The following is a 26,191-nucleotide window of genomic DNA, read 5'->3' as shown; positions in this document are numbered from 1 at the left end:
ACAGAAGGCGTTGGTTTATTCATTCTCTAATCACACACCATGTCACTCAAGGCACACACTTGTTTATACATTTCAGAACACCCCACAAATGTAGTTGATAGTGAGGTGACCGTAGATGAAGAGTGTGATGTAGTTTCAGAGATCTGAGTTTTAAATAAATTGACGTAAACAAGGAAAGAAATTTAAAATAAGTTTTTAAAATTATTAAAATGATTACGAATGTTTAGCGAAATCTGTGTGTTCATTTATCATGGCTTCAGGCTATTTGAGTTTGTAAAAGTCTTTTTCAGCTTGGTGCACTGGAAAATTGATATTCTTTTGTATAGGGGAAATATTTCATATATTTTCACAAACGACTGTTTCTAAATGTATTTACATCTGTAGGTTTGGAGTAACTTAACTTTTCTTTCCCTGTGAAAGAATGTAGCACAGACCAATAGTGAGTTTATTGTCTGTGGCTTCCAAGCTCACGCCTTGTTATATGACTATTTTATACGGTCAGTACAGGCTTCATATCAGGAACCGAAATGTTGTATTGGCTCAGTGGTAATCTCATCAACTACGATGAGTTAGCGTCAATATGGCTCAGTAGCAACTTTTCATCCATTTTTGGGGATGTTGCTTCCTCACAATAATAAGGCGAAAAATGTCAGATATTTTTCTCTACATACTATTTGTTTCGATATTCATTTTCAAAAATAGAAAAATCACAATGCAATGACACTTTCTAGGGACTTCTTCGAGTCGCACGTGCTTCGATGTGATGTGCTTAATGTGAGAAAACGAAACGACGAACTTATCACTGAATGATACATTACTATGAGTCCTAGGATGTTTTCTTATCCTTAACATTCTCCCATTCCCTTATGGAGAGATGGGCTGATACGCCCTGGTTGATTCACTTTATAAAAATAGTTACTTAAGGATAAATTTTCATAGGAAACCAGACTGCAGACCTGAAAGTAAACCAGTTGTGTGTGTGTGTGTGTGTGTGTGTGTGTGTATGTGTTTGTGTGTGTGTGTGTGTGTGTGTGTGTGCAAGCAGGCTTGCTTTTTAAGAGGCTCGAAAGCACTGGTCGAGAAGAAAATGGAATAGAGTAAAGCCTATCCCAGACTTTACTGAAACTGTATGTTGAGAAAGCTGTAAAGGAAACCAAGGATGAATTTATACAAGGAATTATGTTCAAGAAGGAGAAATAAAATGTTTCCTGATGTCACTGTATTTCTGCCAAATACAGCAAAGAAATTGGAAGAACAGTTGAACGAAGTGAATAGCGTCCTGAAAAGAGGTTTAAGATGAACCACAATAAAAAGAAAGAACTTGTAATGGTGTGTAATCTAGTTAATTCAGGTGGTGCTGAGAGAATTAGATAACGAAATGGGACAATTAAAGATAGGTGATTAGTTTGATAATTTGCTATTCTAGATATTTCAGTCTCGAGCAAATTCATCAGTAATCTGTAGAAAAACAATTCAAAATATTGTGCAGTTGAAATCCAGTAAATAGCCAAGCCCCGAAGGTGTGGTGTAGGTGAGGTGGAGAGTTTAGCACAGCATAATTCGAAATGTTTGCAGTGGCTCAGTGGCTGGGCTCTATTTACGGCTTCACGTCAGTGGCTAGACCCATGTGACCACCCGCTGGCGCCTGTTACTGGTCGCTGGAGGAGCTGTTGATAGCGGACAGTGCAGGGTATGAACCTCGCTGTAGGTTGACGGAGATACAATACATGGAGAGCGTGGTGATGTTATTGGAGTCGGCGGGATGTGGCGTTCCTGTGTTTGTCTCCATCCTCGAAGGCAGTCGTGCTGGAGATGAAAAAGGGTCTCATTTAGTTGTAAACTCCGACAGTGCAAAACTGGGGATGTGGATCTGCGACGCATCATAATTTGCATCGAGCCTTCTGTAGGAGGGGAGGGGTGCTTGTCTTGAGTTGTGGACACAGCTGCTTGGAGAGTCGTTACCAGCACGGTGCTAATGGCGTGCACTGTGAACATCGGTCGTCCCTGCGAGCTCTGATGTCGCCTGATATCTATCCTGGGATCCTCCTGCAGGTCCGATCCTAAATTTCCGTGCCCAGCGAGGAGAGTGACCATGGCTGGGGTCGTGTAGCACACCTCAAGAGGCCAATAGTCTGGTGTTGGGGCCATGCAGAAGTTAAGCATGGGTGCACCCATGTATCGGCGTCTTTCTGTAGATGGCCAGGAACTGAGTCAAGACCTTGGCCTTGGGAGCGGTTGACAGCCTCTTCACTATTGGATGGTAAGTGGAAGAGTGCCACTGTCAGATGCGTTATAGCTTTCCGAAAATAAACATACTGGTTCAAGTCGAAGGCACTGGTCAGAAATAACTTTTTCTTGGACGCTTCCAATATCGAAAATTTTCTGCATAGCGTTTATTGTATACCTTACTGTGGTATTTAGAACTTTAGAAGGACATTTTGAAAATGAGTGTGGCGATCAGCTGCATCTCTCTGTGGAAGAGGCAGGCGGATTCCACGAGGACACTCTCCCCCATTATCTCTGTGGCGTTGGCCAGGCCTGAAACCGTTGCGTGTGTTGACTGAGTTGATGCCCACGTCTCGCAGGAGTGATCTGTCCCCTTATTGTGCTGCGTGATGCTGGGGCAGTAGGCGCACCGCCTTCCGGGAGCGTGCTGGAGGTTAATGACACGCTAATGCAGTGGCGGTGGTATGTCCACCTACGTCAGCATCGGTGCTCCCTGTATCATATGGGTCCTCTTTGTTACGGAGAAATGCTGAGGCTGAAGTGTTACATGCCGTTTAGGTAAGCAACACCTCACACTCCTTGTGCAGTACGAGGAAAGATGATCGTGAAATAATAATATTAAATAGGGATTAAGTCGAGGAACATATACTGTGCGTGGGCGTTTCTTTTCGCATGTGCAGACATTATACGGGAGATGTGGAATACGAGAAAACGGGAAGATGTGACAAAAGATAAACGGCTACACCTGCTGTGGACGGGGCCTTTTACGTTTTGGTGTCGCGACATGGCGGTGTCTCTGTTGTGACTTGGCAAGACAGCCAAGCCACTAGGAGATAGCCAAAAGGCACGCGTTTAAGCTCACGCAGGCTGGCGTGACGTCTGGAACAGGTAAAGTAATTATACTATCAAGAAAAGTACGTAGCTGCTGGAATACTTAACTTTAATCCATAATTGGTGAACATCGGCCTGACGGTACACAAGATAAATAGCAGTAGATAATGGCGCCTTGCTAGGTCGTAGCAAATGACGTAGCTGAAGGCTATGCTAACTATCGTCTCGGCAAATGAGAGCGTAATTTGTCAGTGAACCATCGCTAGCAAAGTCGGCTGTACAACTGGGGCGAGTGCTAGGAAGTTTCTCTAGACCTGCCGTGTGGCGGCGCTCGGTCTGCAATCACTGACAGTGGCGACACGCGGGTCCGACGTATACTAACGGACCGCGGCCGATTTAAAGGCTACCACCTAGCAAGTGTGGTGTCTGGCGGTGACACCACAGTCTCGACCGTCAAGGAGCAACCACACTCTCTGAGAATGAAAACAAAAGACAAGATGCTTTGTGACAAACTGTATTGTAATCTTGGATGTCATGTTGAGCTTTCGAGGCTTATGTCGCATAAAAGTTGTGATCTACTCTAATTCACGAGTCACAATGTTTTAACTACGACTGAGTAACTTCTCCGCGGGTTTGGAGGAATTTTTCGGCGGGATCGGAGAAGAAGATTTCGAATCCTGACATGGGCCGGGAGGCACTAGTAGCTGAGCAAAGCTGCTGGTGTGCTGTTGTACGACACAGTGCAGGCCACCTATCCTGTGTTCGAGACGCCGGCTGCGATGGGCGGTGCAGATCATTGCGGTACATTGCCAAGTACACGCAGTTGCATCGGCTACTTGACATGCAGTTTATCGCAAAAGGTAAACTGTTCAGAAAATACAGAAATCCACATTGAAAACTTTTTCTCGTCTATACCGTAACACAGTGTTTCAGTGTTAGCACGTTTAAGAAGCGTGCAGTAACCATTTATTAGCGTAATAGGGGGTACATAATAGAGAATATTTACGTTGTATGCCGGTCATTACTAGAGAAATGGCCCCAGAGGCTCTAGAATTCTGACGAAATGAGTTCTAAGAAATTATATGAAAAAGTAAATTCAAGAAATAAGAAATTGTCTGATACTAAGAATGAATTATCTGACACTAGGAAGGAATTATCTGACAAAGTATATTATAATATTAAGGAACTATTTGACGAAGTAGAATCTAAAGGTAATGGACTGTCGGTCAAGACAGAAAATACGAAAGAAGAACTAAAATTAGAGATAACAGAACAAGTCAAACAGGAAATAGCCGTTAAATTAACTAACATTGCAAATACTTCGACCCATTTGCCGCGGGAGTTGGAGATTAATAATCAATGCGATTTAGTTCACGCGGAAGTAAAAGACCAATTCAAAGAATTAGATGATAAAATTAACAAATTAGGTCAGCTTGCCGTTACAGAGTTCTACTTGGTTAAAGGGCAAATTTCAGAGGTGAAAGAGCGTGTAACTCTTTTAGAGTAATGCAAAGAATTTGGAGAAATAGTTAACACACAAGAAACGATATCTAATTTAGAGAAACGATTACACAAATTTATAAATTCTACTGTACAAGAGGAAGTAGGATACCTTAATACCATTCCTAATTTCCTACTGGATTGCGATATAATTGACAGTGATCGCGTATGCCTAATGAAACTTTACACTAAGTGAGGCTCTCGTTACCGAAGGAGATTAATATCGATTAGTAGGGGGAAAGTGTACAACAGACCCTTCAGAAGGAAGAATCTATTATTAACCTAATCTAAATACTGATAATACTTTCGAAATCAGTCGAATTTAATACACTCACTAACGAACCTCACAGGAGGGAGAAATGTACCGCGTAAAATTTAATACAAAAAAATCCTGATTGGCAAAAAAAGGATAATTAAACTGATGTCAGCCCACTAAGGCAAGGAATGTCCAGAACCTATTGCTAAGGAAGGTAATGGCAAAGAAAATTAAACAAATAACCACTGGTGTACCAACAGAAGGATATCACGCTTTTGCGCTTTTCTTCCTCCCTGTGGGCGCCTGAAGGACGGCCCACGCGTCTGACACGTGAAAGATGACTGGGTAACGCGTAATTCTCAGCCCTGTGTCGCACAGGCAGGCTTCGCACATACACCATGGTACAGGCCAGGACCAGGGAGGGGTCACTGCCTGAGCTGCAGCCTTCCCAAATTGCCGATTGGTCCCTCTGTCAGGTGTTCGAGAGGTGTGACCAGAGGTGTGGAAAATAACCTAAGGCAAATTCGCCCCCTTGTGAAGGGGACCCACAGTTGGAAGGAGCGCGCCATTGGAGACGCTGGCAATCATTGGGGATTTTCTACCAATGAGCCAATAATCTTCCCAATCAACGTCTACGAAACGTAAAGGTAATGAGGCTAACGATTTAAGGACCCTTACCGCTGCACTACAGTTCCTCGTGGTCTCACATACTGAAGACGGTCAGTCCTTCGCCATGGTAAATCTGTTTATTACTCAGAAACATGTTGAAACAACTGCTGGTCCTATGAAATCCTATTTTCGTTTATGGAATGGCACTTTGCTTTTGGAGACCTGATTCTCAAGCACAACTGCTTGCTGCCTCGCTTCTCCACTGCTACCCCGTTCGTGTCGAGGCCCATAGAACTCTGAATTCTTCCCCTTGGTGTTATTTACAGTAGGCTGCTCGACGACCTAATAGAGGCCGAAATCAAATCCTCCCTCTCTGATCAGGGCGTCATTGCCGTCCATTGGGTGATGGGAAAGGTAGCTTCCTCCTTAGTGCCCAACCACACTTTTTTTTGTCACCTTTGATAGAGTGGTGCTTCTGTCCAAGAACAAAGCGGGCTGTGAAATTATCACATTACAAACCCGATGCACTGCTACCAGTACCATCATTTCAACCACACTAGAACGTCTTGTCGAGATCCGGCCAAATGTGTAACCTGTCTTAGGGATGCACACAAGGGCGATTGTCTCCCTCCTTCTTCCCGCTGTATCAACTGCAATCGCGATCATGCCACCTCCTCTCTGGATTGTCCGTGTATTTTGATGAGCAGGCTGTCCAAGAGACCCGGGTTGAACCGTGGTAAAAACTTGCTGTTTTGAAGAGCGTGCCGCGGTGCGTTGTGTGAAGCAGTCGCCCTCCGTTTCTGGCGGTGGCGCCGCTGTGGCAATCGCAGCTTTGGTGTCTCCCTCTGGTTGGAAAGCGGAAAGGTTGCCTGTTCACGTGCATTTAAGGGGCGCTATGAGCTCGCATGTTGGTCAGTATGGGTCAGTCTGGGGTCAGTCTGGGTCAGTCTCTCGTCCCCAACTTGCTAGTCTGTCTCTCGTCCGAATTTGTGAGGCAGTTAGTGTTTGTCTGTCGTCCGGAGTGCTAGTATGTCTTTCGTTCGGATCAGTCTTAAAAGCCAGATAAATGAGAGTCTTTCCACTCCGCCAGTAAGAGAACTCAGCGAGTGGTCGCCCGGTCGGGGCTTAGTTCCTACATCTCGGTCTGCGCGGAAGGCCGCCAGTCTGATCGAGTTGCTCAGGCAACGGTTATTGGGGTTTGGATCGATCGGTTGGTCGGCGCGCACTGAGGCACAAGATGACTTGTCCACCTTGAGCGTCGGCGCATGTGAGGTCGCCACGTGAGTCCAGTGGGCCGCGCGGTATAGCGAGGGGTAGTGGTTTCGCGGCCGACACGAGAGCAACAGGAGTCAACCCACGACATCGGTCTGGCCGGTGCGAGCTGCGACGCCGTGAGACGGGAGATCGGCGCGCCTTCCTGCGTCCGTTGAAGCGGCTGTTAGCGGACGGTTCGGGAGAGCGATTTGGGGTGCTGCGCCAGGTCTTCTCCAGAAATCTCAGTTTTTAGAAGTGATGGGTGATATGTTGTTTCATTTACTTGTTAAATTCTACTTGTTTTCTTGGTGAGGTCACCAGCCGCTTTGTTTTGGGGTCGTCCCACCATTCTTCTCCGTTTGCCCACCCGCGGGAAGGTGGTTATTTATGAATGGGGTAGTCCGTTTTCGCCTTGTGGAGTAGTGGCGGGTTAGAGCATCCTGCGGTTCGAGTTGTTCGGTAATCTCCCTATCAATCTCTCAGGAGGTGGTGTCACTTTGGATCACCACTGCTCCTCCCTTCATGGGAACAAGCTCCGACGTATAAAGCCTCTCCTAGCGGCTTGGACGACCTGCTCTCGGCCTTCCCTCCGGGAGGAGGTCATTTTAACAATGCTGGGTATTGGGCACTGCCTTTTTTAGCCACCGTCATTTGATAAGTGGCGCTACTCCACCACTTTGTACACGTTGAGGCTACGTTTTAACTGTCAGCCATTTAGTGACGCAATGCCCTCTTTTCAACCGTTTACGTTCCCGCTTGGGCTTGCCGTCTGAGTTATGGGCCGTTTTAGCATATGACGATCGGGCTGTCGATTGCATTTCACTTTTTATCCGTCAAAGCAATATGGAGAAGGCTGTTTAATTTTTAGTTTTGGATCTCCGTTTCCGTATGGTGTCTTTTTTAGCCCGACAATGCACCCAATTATAAGTTAACAACTATCAGGCAATGGTTTGTGGCCAGTTATATTCCTGGAATATATTTTCCTGCCTGGAATCCCGATATGAACAAAAGTTACAGCTTCGACTACGCACCAAACGCCAGCGCCCATCATTACTACCTTCTCTGATTTCGGCTCTTGAGGAAGAATGGGCTGTCATTTCCCCAGACGTTCAGAAACGTTATTTAAAGTGACCCCAGCAGAGTTCAAGCCATCATAATCACGAAGAATGGACTGACTCATATTAATGTCAACTAAAACGTGTCCGGATGTTTCTGATCAAATAGTGTATGTTGTGTGGTAGCAATCTCTTCAAACTGTCTCATCATTGTCGTAGTAAGCGTACGTAGTTCAACTTAGTTTTAAAAGCGTCTCGATACTATAATTCGAACATCGTCAAACGTATTTCAGTAAATTATGAATCCCTCAACGCTCACTTCTGTGACTGAAACCCACATTTCTACATATTAATTAGATCTGAGTGTATACTGCATGCCCTTTCTCAGCTGCCCCATCCCGGTAGTAATACTTGTTGTCGATGAAGTAACCTGCCGAACAAACTTTTTTAAATGTCCCTTGATAGTCTGCTGGCCAGAAGTTGATCCACAGGACAGTTCGTTCCCTGTGAAACATCTCTACAAATTCATCTAATATTCAGTTGTCCGAAAACTTTTAAAGTCATATAGGATCTATGAATATGTTCCATGTGAGTTGAAGAGTTGCACTGAAGTGACTGATTTCCTATGCGTTTGCAACCTGTGTAGACATTGGATGCTGTTTATGTAACGGACAGTGGTGTACTTGGAAGGTAGTGTACCTAGGAAGAAATGATGCTGCCTGGTCTGTGTTTCATTCTAATGCCTGACTTACGTCACATGAACGACTGTGAACTCGAAACTACCATAACCAGTTTCCGGTATATTCTGCTTTTTTTTTGTGAAACATGAGCTTGTAAATATTACGAGTTCTGCTTATTTAAATGCTCTGTAATATCTTAAAGCCATTTGAGGGATATTGGTAATTCTTCAGTTAAAGAAATTCAGTTGAGTAAAATTCGGTAATTTTTAAAACTAGTCACATTACGTGTGGACGATTATGTCATAATCCACTGGTCATCTCCATCATGCACAATGAAATAACAAAAGTCGCAGGATACCTTCTAATATCATGTTGGACCTCCTTTTGTCCGACGTAATGCAGAAAGCCGACGTAGCATGGACTCAACATGTCGCTGAAAGTCCCGACCAAAAATATTGAGCCATGCTGCCTCTACAGCCCGTCCATAATTGCGAAAGTGTTGCCGGTGCACAATTTCATGCACGAACTGATGTCTCGATTATATCCCATAAATGTTCTACTGAATTCATGTCAGGTGATCTGGGTGGCCAAATCATTCGCTCGAATTGTCCAGAATGTTCTCGAAACCAATCGCGAACAGTTGTGGTCCTGTGACATGGCGCATTCTCATCCAACGTTTTTTGGGAACATGAAGTTCATAAATGGCTGCAAATGTTCTCCAAGTAGCCGAACATAAACATTTCGAATCAGTGATTGGTTTAGTTACACCAGAAGAGCCACGTAAACGCAGCCATTATGAAGCGACCACCAGTTTGTACAGTGCCTTGTTAATAATTTCGGTCTTCCATCAGCTCTTACCAACTGGCATCGGGACTCATCTGACCAGGCCACGGTTCTCCAATCGTCTTGGATCCAACCGATATGGTAACGAGCGCAGGAGAGGTTCTGCATGCGATGTCGTGCTGTTAGCAAAGGCAATTGCATCGGCGCTAATCTGCTGCCATAGCCCATTAACGCCTAATTTCGCCGCAGTATTCCAGCGGATACGTTCGTCGTGGGTCCCACTTTAACTGCTACGGTTATTTCACGCAGCGTTGCTTGTCTGTTACCACTGACAACTCTACGCAGACACCGCTGCTCGGTCGTTATGTGAAAGCCGTCTTCCACTGCGTTGTCTGTGGTGAGAGGTAATGCCTGAAATTCGGTATTCTCGGCACACTCTTGACGCTGTGTATATCGGAATACTGAATTCCGTAACGATTTACAAAATGAAACGTGCAATGCGTCTCGCTCCATCCACCATTCCGCATTCAGAATCTGTTAATTCCCGTCGTCAGGCCATAATCAAAGCGGAAATATTTTACGTGAATTACGTGAGTACAAATGACAACTCCGACAATGCATTGACCTTTCATACCATTTGTACGTGACACTACTGCCATCTGTATGTGTAGATATCGCTATCCCATTACTTTATCATCTTAGTCTGAAGAGGAAGAAGCTATTCTACCATGGAAAGTGAGATATTCTCTGTTTTAACAATTTTCCTCTTCGAATAGTTAGTTTCTCAAAGTGTTTTTAATTTGTAATTGGTATTCGACAATACTTCTTAATTTGATTTCACTTACTGGATGTTGGCATGTAATAGATTAATGATATACACGTAGGCTGTTTAAAAAATCTCTACAAGATTATCTCGATCGCCGTACTTTTAAAGTATAACAAAATTTATTGAACCTCTATAACAACGCTGGCTAGAAAGTCTCAAAAGCTTTCCAAGGTACAACAGTATGTCCTATGTATGTACCCCTACATACTTCAGTGGACCTGTGTAAAGCGGAAGGAAGTAGATAAATTTACAATATGAATTCTTAGGTTGTAGCTACTTTAACACAGGTATGGCGTTTATGCTACATTACTGCCCACGATTATTACATTTTAGTTGCTATGTTTAGTATAAGAAGATGCTGTTACGGGAAGATAGTGAATAGGTAGAATCACAAGGTTGTCTCATCGATTGACGCGTCAAATGGTCAAATAGCGTCAGAATGGCCAGGCGAGCAAGAGCCGTATCCTACTGGAACACAGAGAGAGACAGTGGAGGTTCACTTACCACGCTGGGCGCCAAGAAGCGGATCTTTTATTATTTGTATTTATTGTTTGAATATTAATATACAACTCCAACTGTGCTGATGACGTTACTTGAACTGAGAACGTGTTAATAATCAATTCAGTAGCACTCATTTCATCAGGAAATGATAATAACAAATTGTAGTTATTGTCAATACTTGTTGATGGCCGGACGGTGTGGCCGAGCGGTTCTAGGCGCTTCAGTCTGGAACCGCGCGACCACTACGGTCGCAGGTTCGAATCCTGCCTCGGGCATGGATGTGTGTGATGTTCTTAGATTAGTTAGGTTTAAGTAGTTCTAAGTTCTAGAGGATAGGTGGCCTCAGATGTTAAGTCCCATAGTGCTCAGAGCCATTTGAACAATTTGAACTTGTTGATGGAAAGGATGAACCAATCACAAGAGGGTCCTGAGACGCCAGGCTGCTAAAATACCTAACTACCAATCTACGATCGGTTCATGAAGAGGTAATACGTGAATATGTGTATAAAATTTCATCTCATGTAAAGACGGAATAGTTTGATGAAAAATTGCCTCGTATTACATACTTGTGCGATGCTGTGTTCATCCAAGGCAGTCTACGATTGGTTTTCGAGGTGGCAACACGCGAACTAATGTATGAGTTGAAGTTCCAAGCAAAGGCGAAATTAATAATTAAATTTACCTCGGGAAACATATTTGTGCTATCTCATGTTGATTCTCAGATGATGTGAAATATTTTTGTGACTTTTGGGTGCTCGGTAGCTAATTATTAGTGACGAATATTAACTGTAGATTGACTCTCAAAATGTTTTTCTTGGCCGCCGGGAGTGCCTCGTGGTTTCAGGCGTTATGTCACGGATTGCGCGGCCCTTTCAGCAGGAGGTTCGAGTCCTCCCTCGGGCATGGATGTGTGTGTTGTGCTTAGCATAAGTTAGTTTAAGTAGTGTGTAAGTCTAGGGACCGATGACCTCAGCAGTTCGGTCACTTAGGAATTCACACACATTGGAACATTTTGTTGTTGTTGTTTTTCTTGATATTTTGGTTTCTACAAATGGTAATAAAACTCAGTGGCATCCCGATACTCCATAATTTCAGTTTTAATAACACTCAATTCTTTCCCATTTGCCAGGTCGTTATACTCGGATAACTGTATGCACATCAGAGCCTGCGGCCAGCGGAGAGGATACCAATTGGAACGACAACTACATCTTTACAAGACAAGGGGTTAGCAAGTTGCCTCCAGTTATGCTAGGGATAGTGAGCGAGGACATTATTTACTGAAATTCACCGTGTTTTTTCATCGTGGCACGTCTTTTTCGGGGGAAGAGCTATATTCAGGAACCATCTATGTAGTATTTGAGGATAACAGTTTGCATCTTTTAGGAATCATACTTGAAGTACCCTCATGAACACTTTACAAGTTCCATCGTAATCAACAGAAATAATTGCCTGCTACAAGCACGATTCTTCACTTCAATAACACTACAACAGTGTCGAAGAACACTTAAATGGAAAACAAATTAGAGTAACGCATAGTCTGAACAGCAACAAAACAAGCAGGAGCAACCACGCAAGACAAAGTAACTCTTTCACATCGAGGAGAATTTTTTACTGGAGGACGTTGGATACGAATAGGGACCACTTTCTTTCGTGTTCACGTGGCGAAGAGTATCCTTTCGAAACGGAGAGTATTGGCTCAAAGAGCAGAGATAGCCTTCGATATGTGGCAGCGGTGTTCGCCTTTACGGCAAAACTCGGAGCCCGAGAAACGTCCGCTCACACGCATAAACAGCCACGCGCTTTGAAGGGCAAATTGCGGATGATTTTTTGTGATGGGTAGGACGAACAGAGAATCAGAACATATTCTGATTGATGTAAATGCAAGAAGCGGCATGGCAATTGTACTGTGTTTTTCATAGATTCATTTAAATCTCATTCGAGCCTCACACTCGACTCCCCCCTAATCGTCTGTTAGTAAGCACACGGTAGACGAAGTATTTGATTCCAAAAAAGGAAAACTAGAGTGATTAAAACGGAAAACAGGAAATCCATCGGTTATCTACAATAACTGCAAAAGACATTTGTCTAGAGTCATCGAGGATACACAGATGTTGTCTGCGGTTTAATGTACCATATCATCACCAGTAAAGTGCTCCTATCGTAGCACAAAAAATGTGAGTATGCTCCTGTTTATTTAAAAGACCCTGACTGACAAGTGAGGTACCAGCTGCTTCATTCTACCATCTATAGCATCTTCAAAATTTTTTTCAGAAATTTCCGCATGCGATTTCCTTCCCCATCTTTGAAACAATCACAGCTTGTGCTGCAGCAATAATGACTTCGATGTCGACTGCTCTTTAAACCCAAATTTCTTCCTCGTCCGCAGTAAAACATGGACGCACTCTGACAGCATTTATTTCAAACCTGTTCCACAATGGCTTTTCCTCAACATGAAAAAAATGAAGCTCTTATCTTCTATCAAATTTTCGCAATATCCGATTTTCTTCTGATATCGCTAAAACGCCACGAATTTAATAAAACTTTTATCTCCGATATTACGTTATCATGCGAAGGATTACATTAATCAGTCAGAACGTTATGACCACCTACCTAATAGCCGGTATGTGTATGGATAACAGCGGCGATGCGTCATGGCATGGAAGCAATGAGGCCGTGGTAGGACGCTGGAGGGAGTAGGCACCACATCTGCATACACGAGTCATCTAATTTCCTTAAATTCCGGGGAGAGAGGCGGTGAGCTCTGACGCTACGCTCAATCGCATCCCACGTGTGTTCGATCGGGTTCAGATCTGACGAGTTGGGCGCCCAGCACTCGACACTCTGTTTCTCGAACCACTCCATCACAGTCCTGGCCTTGTGACATTATCAGACCAGCTGTGTGGCTGGATTGAAAAGTTTTTAGCAAACAGAACACAGCATGTTGTTCTCAAAGGAGAGACGTCTACAGACGTTAAAGTAGCCTCTGGCGTGCCACAGGGGAGTGTTATGGGACCATTGCTTTTCACAATATATATAAATGACCTAGTAGATAGTGTCGGAAGTTCCATGCGGCTTTTCGCGGATGATGCTGTAGTATACAGAGAAGTTGCAGCATTAGAAAATTGCAGCGAAATGCAGGAAGATCTGTAGCGGATAGACACTTGGTGCAGGGAGTGGCAACTGACCCTTAACATAGACAAATGTAATGTATTGCGAATACATAGAAAGAAGGATCCTTTATTGTATGATTGTATGATAGCGGAACAAACACTGGTAGCAGTTACTTCTGTAAAATATCTGGGAGTGTGCGTGCGGAACGATTTGAAGTCGAATGATCATATGAACTTAATTGTTGGTAAGGCAGGTGCCAGGTTGAGATTCATTGTGAGAGTCCTTAGGAAATGTAGTCCATCAACAAAGGAGGTGGCTTACAAAACACTCGTTCGACCTATACCTCAGTATTGCTCATCAGTGTGGGATCCGTACCAGGTCGGGTTGACGGAGGAGATAGCGAAGATCCAAAGAAGAGCGGCGCGTTTCGTCACAGGGTTATTTGGTAAGAGTGATAGCGTTACGGAGATGTTTAGCAAACTCAAGTGGCAAACGATGCAAGAGAGGCGCTCTGAATCGCGGTGTAGCTTGCTGTCCAGGTTTCGAGAGGGTGCGTTTCTGGATGAGGTATCGAATATATTGCTTCCCCCTACTTATACCTCCCGTGGAGATCACGAATGTAAAATTAGAGAGATTCGAGCGCCCACGGAGGCTTTCCGGCAGTCGTTCTTGCCGCGAACCATACGCGACTGGAATAGGAAAGGGAGGTAATGACAGTGTCACGTAAAGTGCCTTCCGCCACACACCGTTGGGTGGCTTGCGGAGTACAAATGTAGGTGTAGATGTAGATCTTGTTGAAAAATTCTGCAACCGTTGGGAAACATGATCGTTGCGGAGGGGTGAGTGTGATCTGCAGCCAGTGTGCGATACTCCTTGGCCGTCATGGTGCCTTGGAAGAGCTCCACTAGACCCATGGATGGCCACGTGAATGTTCCCCAGAGCATCCGCCACCAGCTTGTATCCGTCCCACAGTACAGACGTCAAGAAGCTGTTCCCCTGGGAGATGACGGATTCGTGAACACCCATCGGCGTAATGATGAAGATATCGGTATTCACCAGACCATGAAACACTCTGTCACTGGGTCAAAATCCTTGTCCATTTAAGTAATTGTTGTAGATACCGTGAGGTTAACATTGGCACGTGCATGCGTCGTTGGCTGTGGAGGCCCAATGTTAGAAGTGTTCAGAGCACTATGTGTTTAGAAACACTTGTACTCTGCCGAGCATTACAGTTTGATGTTAGTTCCACCACAGGTCGCCGCCAGTCCTGTTTTACCAGTGTGCCCAGCCTACGACGTCCGACGTCTGTAATGAGCGCCGCCCAATCTCACGACACATGGACGTGCTTTCACTTTGGTTTCACAACGTGTTTAAGACACTCACCGCAGCACTCGTCGAACATCCGACAATTCGTGCAGTTGTTGTAGCTCTGTACCATCTTTCACATCGCCCTTCTGCGAACATGGAGAGGGTCGTGCACTATGGACCTGAGCGCCGCGTGGGGCGACTGACCTCGGTCGAATTTCATCTATTGTTCTGAGGGTGAAACGAGCAGCTAGCCGTCTGAGTGTCACCACAGTTTATGTGTTTACCGTTCTGGTGCGTCTGGAACGAAGACTGCTGGCACCGACTGACTGTATTGTCTTCATGATTCTGAGAATTCTTGTGGATGGTGCCCTGCTGTGTGCTGCTGTCTGGCGCCAGATGGCCGGTGGTCTTGGCATGCTGTTTTCGTAGCCGGTCAAACACAAGTTCTGTAAAGTTTGGAATGTTGGAGACGAGGTACTGGCAGAAGTAAAGCTGTGAGGACGGGGCGTGAGTCGTGCTTGGGTAGCTCAGTGGGTAGAGCACTTGCCCGCGAAAGGCAAAGGTCCCGAGTTCGAGTCTCGGTCCAGCACACAGTTTTAATCTGCCAGAAAGTTTCAAACACAAGTTCATTGCCTCCTGCTAAATTGCAGAGGCGTGACTGGTCAACTTAATCTGAGGCCAGTTGACGTCATAAAGCTCTGCACGAAATTGGAGGGAACGGTCGATATTGGCGCGAATGATGTTTGAGAAAGTGTGGGGCAATTTTGGGATCAGAATTGAACGCTGATTCGTGGCTTTTTTAGGATAGTGGGGAGATGAATAACGTTGGTTTCGCTCTTGCACTGCGCGCATGCAGACATTCGGGATCTGATCTTGGTCGGAATCGGACGGTCTTGCGATTTAGTCGCACTTTTTCGGAATCGTTGTGGAGCATGACTTCAGTCATACTCCAGTTTCATTCTGCGACTTTAAAGCCAGATTCTTAAGCCGTCGGCACACGGACCGTGCTGTCGAACGTTAACGTTGAGCGTGCCAAGTTCAACGTGCTGCTGAACGCTCAGGAACGATGCGACTTGTGCATACGGTAGGTGGGTCCCAACGTGGTATACCCGATCGCAACGCACTCCAGCGGCAGTTTGAGGGATGCTTCTAGTTCGTAAATCACACTGTTTACTCAACGGGCGCGCGTAAAATTCCCACGTTAGCTCTATTAAAACGCACATTTCCTCTATCGTCCACGAAAAGGAAAGTGCCATGTCCAGTCAATAAGGACACAGGCTTATAAAAGTTCCATTACAAACAGTGCGGTACAAATTTAGAATACTTCTCCGAATAAGATAAACATTATTTCATCATTCCCACATTTAATAAAACCCCAAGGTCAGTCTTACTTGATCACTGTTTCTACCCAGCAGCAGAATCTCTGCAACATGTGAATTACGAAGCGTAAAAGAAAAAGGAGCAAAATATCTTTATAGAAGTAGCGCAAGCTGTCCTGTAAATTAAGCCAATCCAACAAAGTCATCCCTCATAAAAAGGTGAACTTATATTTACATAACATCAAATATTGTAGCATATTCTTATATTAAACTAATAATAAAGTATCAGAACCTAATAAAAACGCGAATGTTGGGAAACAAAATTTGGAACTGTTTAGACGCGAACCACTGCCCTCACAGAAGTTCATTGTTGGACACAGACGCTACTCATTACGCTAAACATACAACATAATCCTTTTTCTTCATCATTTTGGATTACCCCTTGCCAGAAACGTTAATAGTAGATAATTATGTTACCAATTGAAATTTAATTATAACAAATTGTACGAAGAACAATGCGTTTTGGATGGATCTTCAGTGTGTCGCTGCCTTCAAATAGCCTACTCTCATAATACGCTCGTCACAATAATTCTTTTGCCACGACTATGATGTTTCTCATTATTTTATTGGAACGAATCACACAGTTAACAACGGGGTTTCCAGTTATTCTCACTTCGCTGGTGCTCAGAAACGGCATATACATGTATAGACTCGAAATGAATGCCAACATGGCGCCTCACAACTCTGTGCTGAAGGGAGACGGCGTGCGTGTGACGTAGGTGGCGTTGTGCCATCTCATTGGTCAGCGCTCAGACGCACGCTCAGAGTATCTGACATGCCAGATATTGCTCTGCACGTTCTGAAAGACTCCCGAACGTGCTATTCCACGCTATGACGTCAGAAACTCGGCACGCTCAACGCTCAACGTTCGGATGCACGGTCCGTGTGCCGACGGCTTTACTCTGCGTTTTCGCACCTGTACCGACAGGGCGAGTTTAGACGGTTTTTCTGTGTCTCTTCCTGAGAGACGTGAGTACATTGTCGTGCATCCAGGAGTTTCTCTGCTTCGGCCATGCGAGGAGAACTTAGAATTCGCGGACAGCATTCGAGGCCACAGGTTGAAACAGAGTTGCTGCACAGCGGTAGTCGGTGCCTACATCATCAGAACGCTGCCTACCAACGACGTGCTGCAAATTTCAGGACTGCTAAAGTATTTTGTTGCTCCGGCATTATAGGACCTATCCTTTTTGTATTGAAGACCTCAGCAGGGCGCGCTCTCGCTTTGCCACAAGTCCACCGTGTTTGTTTCTCCATGTGATCCCGTTTGAGCTCTCACTACTAATCGCGATACTGCGCTATAGTATGGGGAATAATATTTGATTCATTAGAACCTTTAGTCATTATCGTCAATCTGTGGCATCACAGAGAGTAGGAGCCCCTTGTTCTCCAGCCAACGCTTATTCTCGTAATAGTTCAGTATACCCTATTCCTTAGTCTACTGTTTGTATCGACAATCAAGTACCTTTATGTTCTGATTTATAATAAATCTCATTGTAATATTTAGTCAGATAGATGCGGAATCCCATTTCCTGTCGTTTATTACGATAAATTTCCCTTTTCTATTACTGAGTAGATAACGATTTTTATTAAATTATTATGACTGTGCACTCCTTATTTTACCAACTAGCAGGATCCACTGTCAGTTCCTTTTGTTACCGTTGTGCACATAATTAAATAGGTGGTAGGTAAGGAGGGGGTCGAGTGCATGTCTAGTTTTCATGCAAAATTCGCCAGAATTAAAGAGGTACAAACTCTTCTCCACCCCGGCACCTCGCAAGCTTTTCAGTTAATCCACTTGAAGTAAAAACACAGAATAATGAAACTATTTCTCAGAGAAAGTTGACAAGTGACATGCATTATTACGAAAATTATTAGGACAACAGAAACTAAATGTAGTTGTAGTCAGCTCCACCGCTGTTCACTGTTAAGAAATTTTCTTACAGTTTCTACTCAAAATGATAATGTATGGTACTCGATATTTTTAATAGTTGTTATGACGTAATTATGCGAATTTAAGAATTCCTCCATTAAATTCTGACTCCATGAATGGACAAATTAGAAACTGTAAGGATATATTATTCTGCACGTAATAATTTGCTCCTCATTGTAATAACGCGATTCAATTTTCTTCTTAGTTGAACATGTGTGTTTAAAACAGAGGGCGTCAAACGTTATTCTTTTACGTAGCATGTATGAAACATGAGATATATTGCATCTTATCATTTCTCTTCTATCTTCAGTGTATTTCTTTAATTAACAGGGTCCTTTACATCAGGCACCTCTATAGTGATCTTTTTCACATAAACAGATAGTTACAACGTGCGCATAATGAAGTTAACAATGCAGTTTCATAAACTAATCTAAGAATTAAGATGAGGACATTGTAAACTAACCATTGTCTAGTATCTGAACTTGAGTGCCCAATTGTAGTTTTGAAGCGCTTCAGCTGATTAATAGACATTATTCCAGCTAGACCCCGTGACCGCAGTAAAACTTTCGCAAGCGCAACGTAAACTCATTTGATGTGTTTATGACAGAATTAAACGCAAAATTAAATCGGGTGATGCTGAGGGGATTAGATTAGGAAATGAGACACTTAAAGTAGTAAAGGAGTTTTGCTATTTGGGGAGTAAAATAACTGATGATGGTCGAAGTAGAGAGGATATAAAATGTAGACTGGCAATGGCAAGGAAATCGTTTCTGAAGAAGAGAAATTTGTTAACATCGAGTATAGATTTAAGTGTCAGGAAGTCGTTTCTGAAAGTATTTGTATGGAGTGTAGCCATGTATGGAAGTGAAACATGGACGATAACCAGTTTGGACAAGAAGAGAATAGAAGCTTTTGAAATGTGGTGCTACAGAAGAATGCTGAAGATAAGGTGGGTAGATCACGTAACTAATGAGGAGGTATTGAATAGGATTGGGGAGAAGAGAAGTTTGTGGCACAACTTGACTAGAAGAAGGGATCGGTTGGTAGGACATGTTTTGAGGCATCAAGGGATCACAAATTTAGCATTGGAGGGCAGCGTGGAGGGTAAAAATCGTAGAGGGAGACCAAGAGATCAATACACTAAGCAGATTCAGAAGGATGTAGGTTGCAGTAGGTACTGGGAGATGAAGAAGCTTGCACAGGATAGAGTAGCATGGAGAGCTGCATCTAACCAGTCTCAGGACTGAAGACCACAACAACAACATCATGACAGAAATACATTAGTTAATACTTGCAGGGAATTCTGCAAAGTTAATGAGAGCTTCGTGTAATGAATCTCATCTTATACACGAAGACCCGTGCAGTGAAAATGCATTTTCCTTTTGTACGATATGAAGTTATGTGTCCAAGTAAATGAATCTTTGAATTAAAATGATTGTAACCTACGGAATTACGTAGAAGACTGATTTGAAGTGGTTGCTGTCGGTGGCACCGCATTCACCAACAAACTCCACCACCAATATTTACCGTGAGGCGGAAAATATTCCGTAAGACAAAATAACGGTGCGTAATTGCACAAATTGTGTGCATTTCTTGATGCAAAAGAGCCTTTAAATCGGTCCAGGCCTAATGGTCAACCTAGTACCAATCGTGAGTATGCCAACCCATGTGCTCTCTTGCTCAAAGCAAGGGAATTTCTAATACAATGTAAAGTCGAATACTAGCTCCTTTGCAAGGAGGATCCAGTAGTCGAAATGTTTAAATGTAGGAAGGCCTTCCCTATATCGGCGATTACAAACTATTTGAAGTATCGCCTAATAGCCATTACACTCCTAATTTTACGGCACGAGGAAAAAATAACCAAAGCAGTCTGCTACAAATAATTGAGAGAGAGAGAGAGAGAGAGAGAGAGAAGGAAAACTTGATATTGTTATCAACGCAGACCCATGTTCCTGAACCTAGCACGAAGAAGTGCTGTGCCCCGCTACAATTCCGACATTCACGCGACTCGCTGATTTACTACTCATGAGCATGAAAGTCTGCGAAAGTGAAACAAGTGTGGAAAGCGCTGTTTTGCCAGGAGCATGTACGAATCTCAAATATGTACAGCAGCTTGGTGAAACTGCAGGTGTTCAGGGCCAGGGTCAGAGCAGGTCCAAACTAAACAGAATGCAGCGTCAGAGTGTGGCTATCGCCAGGCCACACAGACGTGATTCATCATCGGTGTTGTGTTTCAACTTGAAGTGCATTCCGTCAGTCCACAATAGTTCGTTCAAACGGTTCAGATGGCTCTGAGCACTAAGGGAGTTAACATCTGAGGTCATCAGTCCCCTAGACTTAGAACTACTTAAACCTAACTAACCTAAGGGCATCACACAGATCCATGCCCGAGGCATGATTCGAACCTGCGACCGTAGCAGCAGCGCAGTTCCGGGCTGAAGGGCCTAGAACCTCTCGGCCACAACGGCCGGCCACAATAGTTGACTTCGACCATAAGTGTAGGAGCAGTTTCGTAACTGTGAAATAACACAGCAAAAACTGAAGTAGTTTGAATGGCAATCATTCACATGTTTATGTGTCTCTCAAATAAACTGCACATTTCAAAGAGAATAGATACTTAATCAGTTTGTGGGTAGTAATTATTGCGTTTCTTGTGACTATTTGCTATGTGAAAACAAACGATCGATATTAGTATTAGAGTGATATTGCATGTGCATAGGACCTAAACTGATTTCTATACAAATTTGCAGTTGTCACTGAGAACTTCAGACTCTAGAGACTTGCTGTCTTCTGTGAAACAGTAAGGAGTCCTCTATATCACAACAGACAATTAGTTGTAGTAACTTCAAGTTAAGTACAAGTTCAGCGTTCTAACAGGTGCTACATATTACTTGATTTCTAATGTTTCCCTCAATTTCTCTTATGTATGGATAATTCCTGATAGAATTCTAAAATAACAGTACCTAGATGAATAATTCTTGAAAATCTTTCTTGATGACACTGTAGGACTACAAGTGCATGCAGATGTCGGCCGAGGCATAGGACGCTCGTATTAAAAGAGGGCTTGGCTGGTACGGCAAGTGAAACAGAGAAGAGAGACGTAGCGAGAGGGATTTATGTCTGTATGACAAATCCCTTCCCTCGAATATTTCCCTCCTTTATACCTCCTCTGTCTTAACACTGACCTCATTTGTACTAACATTGCAGTACACGCTAAGTGCCTAGTTGCTTCCACTGCCCTGAATGGAATTCGTGAGTTCCGAATAATGTTCACCAATGTGCAGTCTTCTATTGTTATTGCCGCTGCACTGAAAACAGCAGATAGGTCGTAGGTCCGTTATGGTGAGACTGTAATAAACTGTTAGCGAGGAACTGGACTTGTATAAATAATTCACTTTTCAACTGGTTTTTGAAACGGGATGTCCCTCGCATTTTATTAGGAGAACACGAAAAACTCCACAGTTATAGACCACTTATGGAATCACAAATAATTTGACTTCTTCATAGCAAATAAACAAAATAAAGAAATACGTATTTGTGTAATTACTATAAAATTGTTCTCCATTACATGTCCATATAACCAGAGATCGCTAATGAAGTTCTTAAACGATACCGACCAAGGAAGACAAAACGTCTGTCTTCCGAGACCGCCGAATCAGCTCTGGTCTTGCAGCCGAACCACTTCGCCCGCTCTCCAAGTTAAGTGCATCCGAATATCTTCGAAGTGCTTCGTCTGCCTTTTCGTTTAGCTATTGTTTATTATTATGCTGGTCATTAACACTTTGGAAATAATGGAAATAGCCTCCTATTGAGAGAAGCTTGTACATGAAATGCAGGTAAATTAACTGTTTAGTGTTTCTAATAATAATAACAAAAGTTTATCATTTTGGAGTGCTACTTTCGAACGCAGCAGCCAATCGCGGTGGAGAACCACAATTTAGGCGATCATCACTGAGCAAACCGTCTGTCACCGGTACCTAACACCACATTACGTCATCTCGCCACTGCTGCCTTCTCAACTGCTCTAAGAAGTCCTTTCAGTAGCTGAATATGATGGCTGCAAAGCCAGATACATTACACTGGATGAATTGGAGTGTAGTGATTTGATGCACAGCTGTCAGCTGCAAGGGACTCGTATTTGACGTTGAGTGCCCTGTGAGAACGACGGAAAAGCTCGACATTTGTGAAGGAAGAACCACTAAAATAGAAGAGGAGCGGAAAAGTTGTGACTCTGTGCGTGTTCCGTGCCGCAGAGAAGCAAAGCATTTCAGACGAGATCCCTAAAACATTGTACTGAACGGATAGAGATTCGCGCATGAGAACAGATTGACCCATTATATTTCTCCCGATTAATTTTAGTTCTCCGTGTGTGAGTTGCATGCAGCTGTAACATAGAAGTACACTGACAGACATTTAAGAACTGAACAGCACGAAGTGATAGCCGTCATGCAAATGTTTCATTGTTTTCAGTAAAGAATATCTGGATATTCATTGTCTTGTGAGTAAATGATAAAATTTTATATTAGGTACAGGTTTTATTTATGTTGCCAGTGAACGAGCCTAGTTTAAGACGTTTATATGCAGAACACATGCTGTCAATATTACGCCACTTACTCAACAGTACCCCCCAGGTTAGTCTGGACTCGGGTAGGCGCGCCGACCTTGAATCGAATCCGCCCGGCGGCTTAGCCACGAGGGCCGGTGTGCTGGCCAGCCTGGATGTGGATTTTACGCGGTTTTCCACATCCCACTAGGTGGATACCGGTCTGGTCCCCACATCCCGCCTCAGTTACATGACTCGCATAATCGGTACACGTTCGCACTATCCCATGGTTTACACTAGACGCAGACAACTGGGGTACGCTAATTCCGTCCCGGGGGTGCGGGGTGTCTGCAGGGAGGGCATCCGGCCACCCCTTAACATTAACCTTGCCAAATCCGTTCCTGACAATGCCGACCTCGCGCAACCGCGGGATAAGGCACAAGCGGAAGAAGAAGACTTACTCAAAAGTAAGAGCGGTAATCTATATGTGGTGAAAACAGCTATAAAGGTTATTATTAAAGTGTTAAATTTCATTATAATTGGCAAATTAATTACAATGTTAAGTGAGAAAGTATAAGATGGTATGCACATATTTTGATCACTTGTGTTGGTTTTCACATGATATGTTTCTGTCGACTATATGACAGCGGTATATCACGCACATTTTGTACCAAAGTTAGATACTCTGTGAGGTAGTGCAAATATTTTTTCTCTTATTTTATGTGTGATTACTTAAAACTTAAATGGATTGTTTGAAATAAATTTCGTAAGTGTAAAAATTTGCTCTTAGTCTGCAGTTAATGTTCTTTACAACATACGAGAAAGGCGTCCTGGGTGTACGTGCAGATTTAATACATGCTGTTAAACTGAACATTTATTACCGAATTGGGACTTTCCTCAAACTTATCATCCCAAAGGGCCTCTGTAAATGAAAGTTTGTGAAAAGTATCCTGTTACTGATTTATTAAACATTGAATTTCGTAATAATTCTAAGGGCTATTGTAATTAGGGGTGTACACAGATGATGTTTTTAAACATTTAGAAAATTCGGGTTATTTACTGTTTCTGACTAATACACTACAATAACTGGAAGAGATGATTTTAACAAATTTTACTTTTTTTTAAAAAATGTGACTAACTCATTTATGCAATGCACGCTAGTAATTTTAAGAAATACATTATTTATTCGTTTCTCTGTTGATTCTTTTTCCTTCGATTTAGTAACATCATTGTTTTATCTGTAACAAGGACTTAGTTATATTGCCGCTTTCAATAAATTTGTAGTTCATTGATTCAGATAATAAATGTAGGCTATTAAAATTATTATACAAAGGCTTTTCATGATGGTGACAAGAACTTTCAGGACAATGGACAAGAGACTATATGAGCAATAATGAGAAAATTTCAAATTTACTGTTCCTCAGGTGACAATGCTAGTGCTTCCTGAAGACGATTCTTGTAATAACATACACAAAGTGTTATCTTTACAGAAGCTGACGATGGTGGTATCTTCCAGCCTGCCTTCAGCAGGCAAGACTTTGGTTACCCATTCAACATTTCGCAGACGGTTTAAAAAATGTCACAGTCACTTCGAGCTCCGCCCAGAAGATCCTGCAAATTCTCAGCAGGTATCTTGTACAGAAGTTTTTATATGACCTTCAGAAGATGAAATTAAGAGAATGTGTGTCAAGACAAGCAGGTGATCAATCAACAGGACCTCTTAATGATGTACCCTCCATCTTGATTTTCACATAATGCTGGCAACGATTCTTAACTTATCACATTTACTTGGCGGAGGAGTACGATAATGCTTTTCCCCGTAGCTTTCGATGCAGTCATTTTGGGACCATTGTTTCTTATACAAAACTGACACCTTATCCCTTGTTGACCACTGCTGAAAGTATAACCATCGTGAAACACTCTCGCCGGCCGGAGTGGCAGAGCGCTTCTAGGTGCTTCAGTCTGGAACCGCGCGACCGTTACGTTCGCAGGTTCGAATCCTGCCTCGGCATGGATGTGTGTGATGTCCTTAGGTTAGTTACGTTTAGATTGTTCTAAGTCTAGGGGACTGATGACCTCAGCTGTTAAGTCTCATATTGCTCAGAGCCATTTGAACCATCTGAAACACTCTCACAAGGAACACTAAGAACATCATTGATCCAAGACGCTGGGAATGATACAAAAACATGATTATTCCAAATAACGACTATGACGAGCTGCCTGCGAACTACTGGTTGGTTTGTTGTAAGGGGGTGACACACAAAGAAAGCTACAGTAACTAACTCTTTTATTTCCTGAGTATTTGTGTTATGAGCATCTGTGATAGAAAAATACACTTAATACCTTATCGATTATTAATGTATTTTTATAGTCGTTTACATAATTTAGATCCCAGTAATTACGCAGCAGGCACGAAAATGTGAATGATATACAACGAAGGAAACTTAAAGATAGAGGTAAATATTATGTGTGAGGCAGAAAGCGAAAAGGAACCTTGCATCGAAAATTTAGATCCCAGTAATTACGCAGCAGGCACGAAAATGTGAATGATATACAACGAAGGAAACTTAAAGATAGAGGTAAATATTATTTGTGAGGCAGAAAGCGAAAAGGAACCTTGTATCGAAAATTTTGGAGTTTGAGCTAATAGTAATTATTACTTTCAGCATTAAATTCTGAACAGTTTAAAAAAAAAGATTTCTGTTTTTAAATTTGAGTGTGTTACGACGGGTTGCAAGAATATTGTTGATGGGAAATAGGTGTTTCGAGATAAAGCGATTTGAAGATTCACTTGATTACCATTATTTAATGTCACACAATTAAGAAACAAATTCTGCGTCTTTCTTACCCTGAAAATGTCCTTCTCAAAGGTTCAGACTTTAAGTTAATATGACACATTAAGTGGTTAACTTCTTCATAACTATAGCATATTATAGCATATTGGCATCAAATTGAGAAAAATTAGTATACCTTGCACAGTTTCTTTTTTTTGCGCTAAATGTTGGCATTTTTACTCAGTGTTATGGCATCTTTTAGACCAAACATTGATTTTGAAGCCATTAATGGGCCAAAAGTCAGGTAAAATTTTGAATTCACAAAATGCCCAGAAATGGATTACTGAAATCACATGTTCTATAGTGGCCACATGAATTGATTTTATACTTCTAAACTGTTTGTGCCTGAAGTGGCTCAAGATCATTCACAATCAGCGTTTTAGCCTCTTGCTATTTGGTTCTGGAATATCTAGCCAGGTTCTTCCTCAGGATCCTCATTGTCACTGACTTGGGGATCTACTTTGGGGTCTGGTTGAGATTCTTTTTCTACACACAATTTTTTGTGCTTCTTTGCAACAGTCTCTGATGTTTTTAGAAAGATAATATTTTTACTGTTTAGTCATCC

This window comes from Schistocerca nitens, chromosome 5 (assembly GCF_023898315.1).
Source record: "Schistocerca nitens isolate TAMUIC-IGC-003100 chromosome 5, iqSchNite1.1, whole genome shotgun sequence".
NCBI classification, from domain to species: Eukaryota; Metazoa; Arthropoda; class Insecta; order Orthoptera; family Acrididae; genus Schistocerca; species Schistocerca nitens.
The sequence above is the reverse complement of the archived record's forward strand: the minus strand, read 5'-3'. Positions refer to the sequence as shown.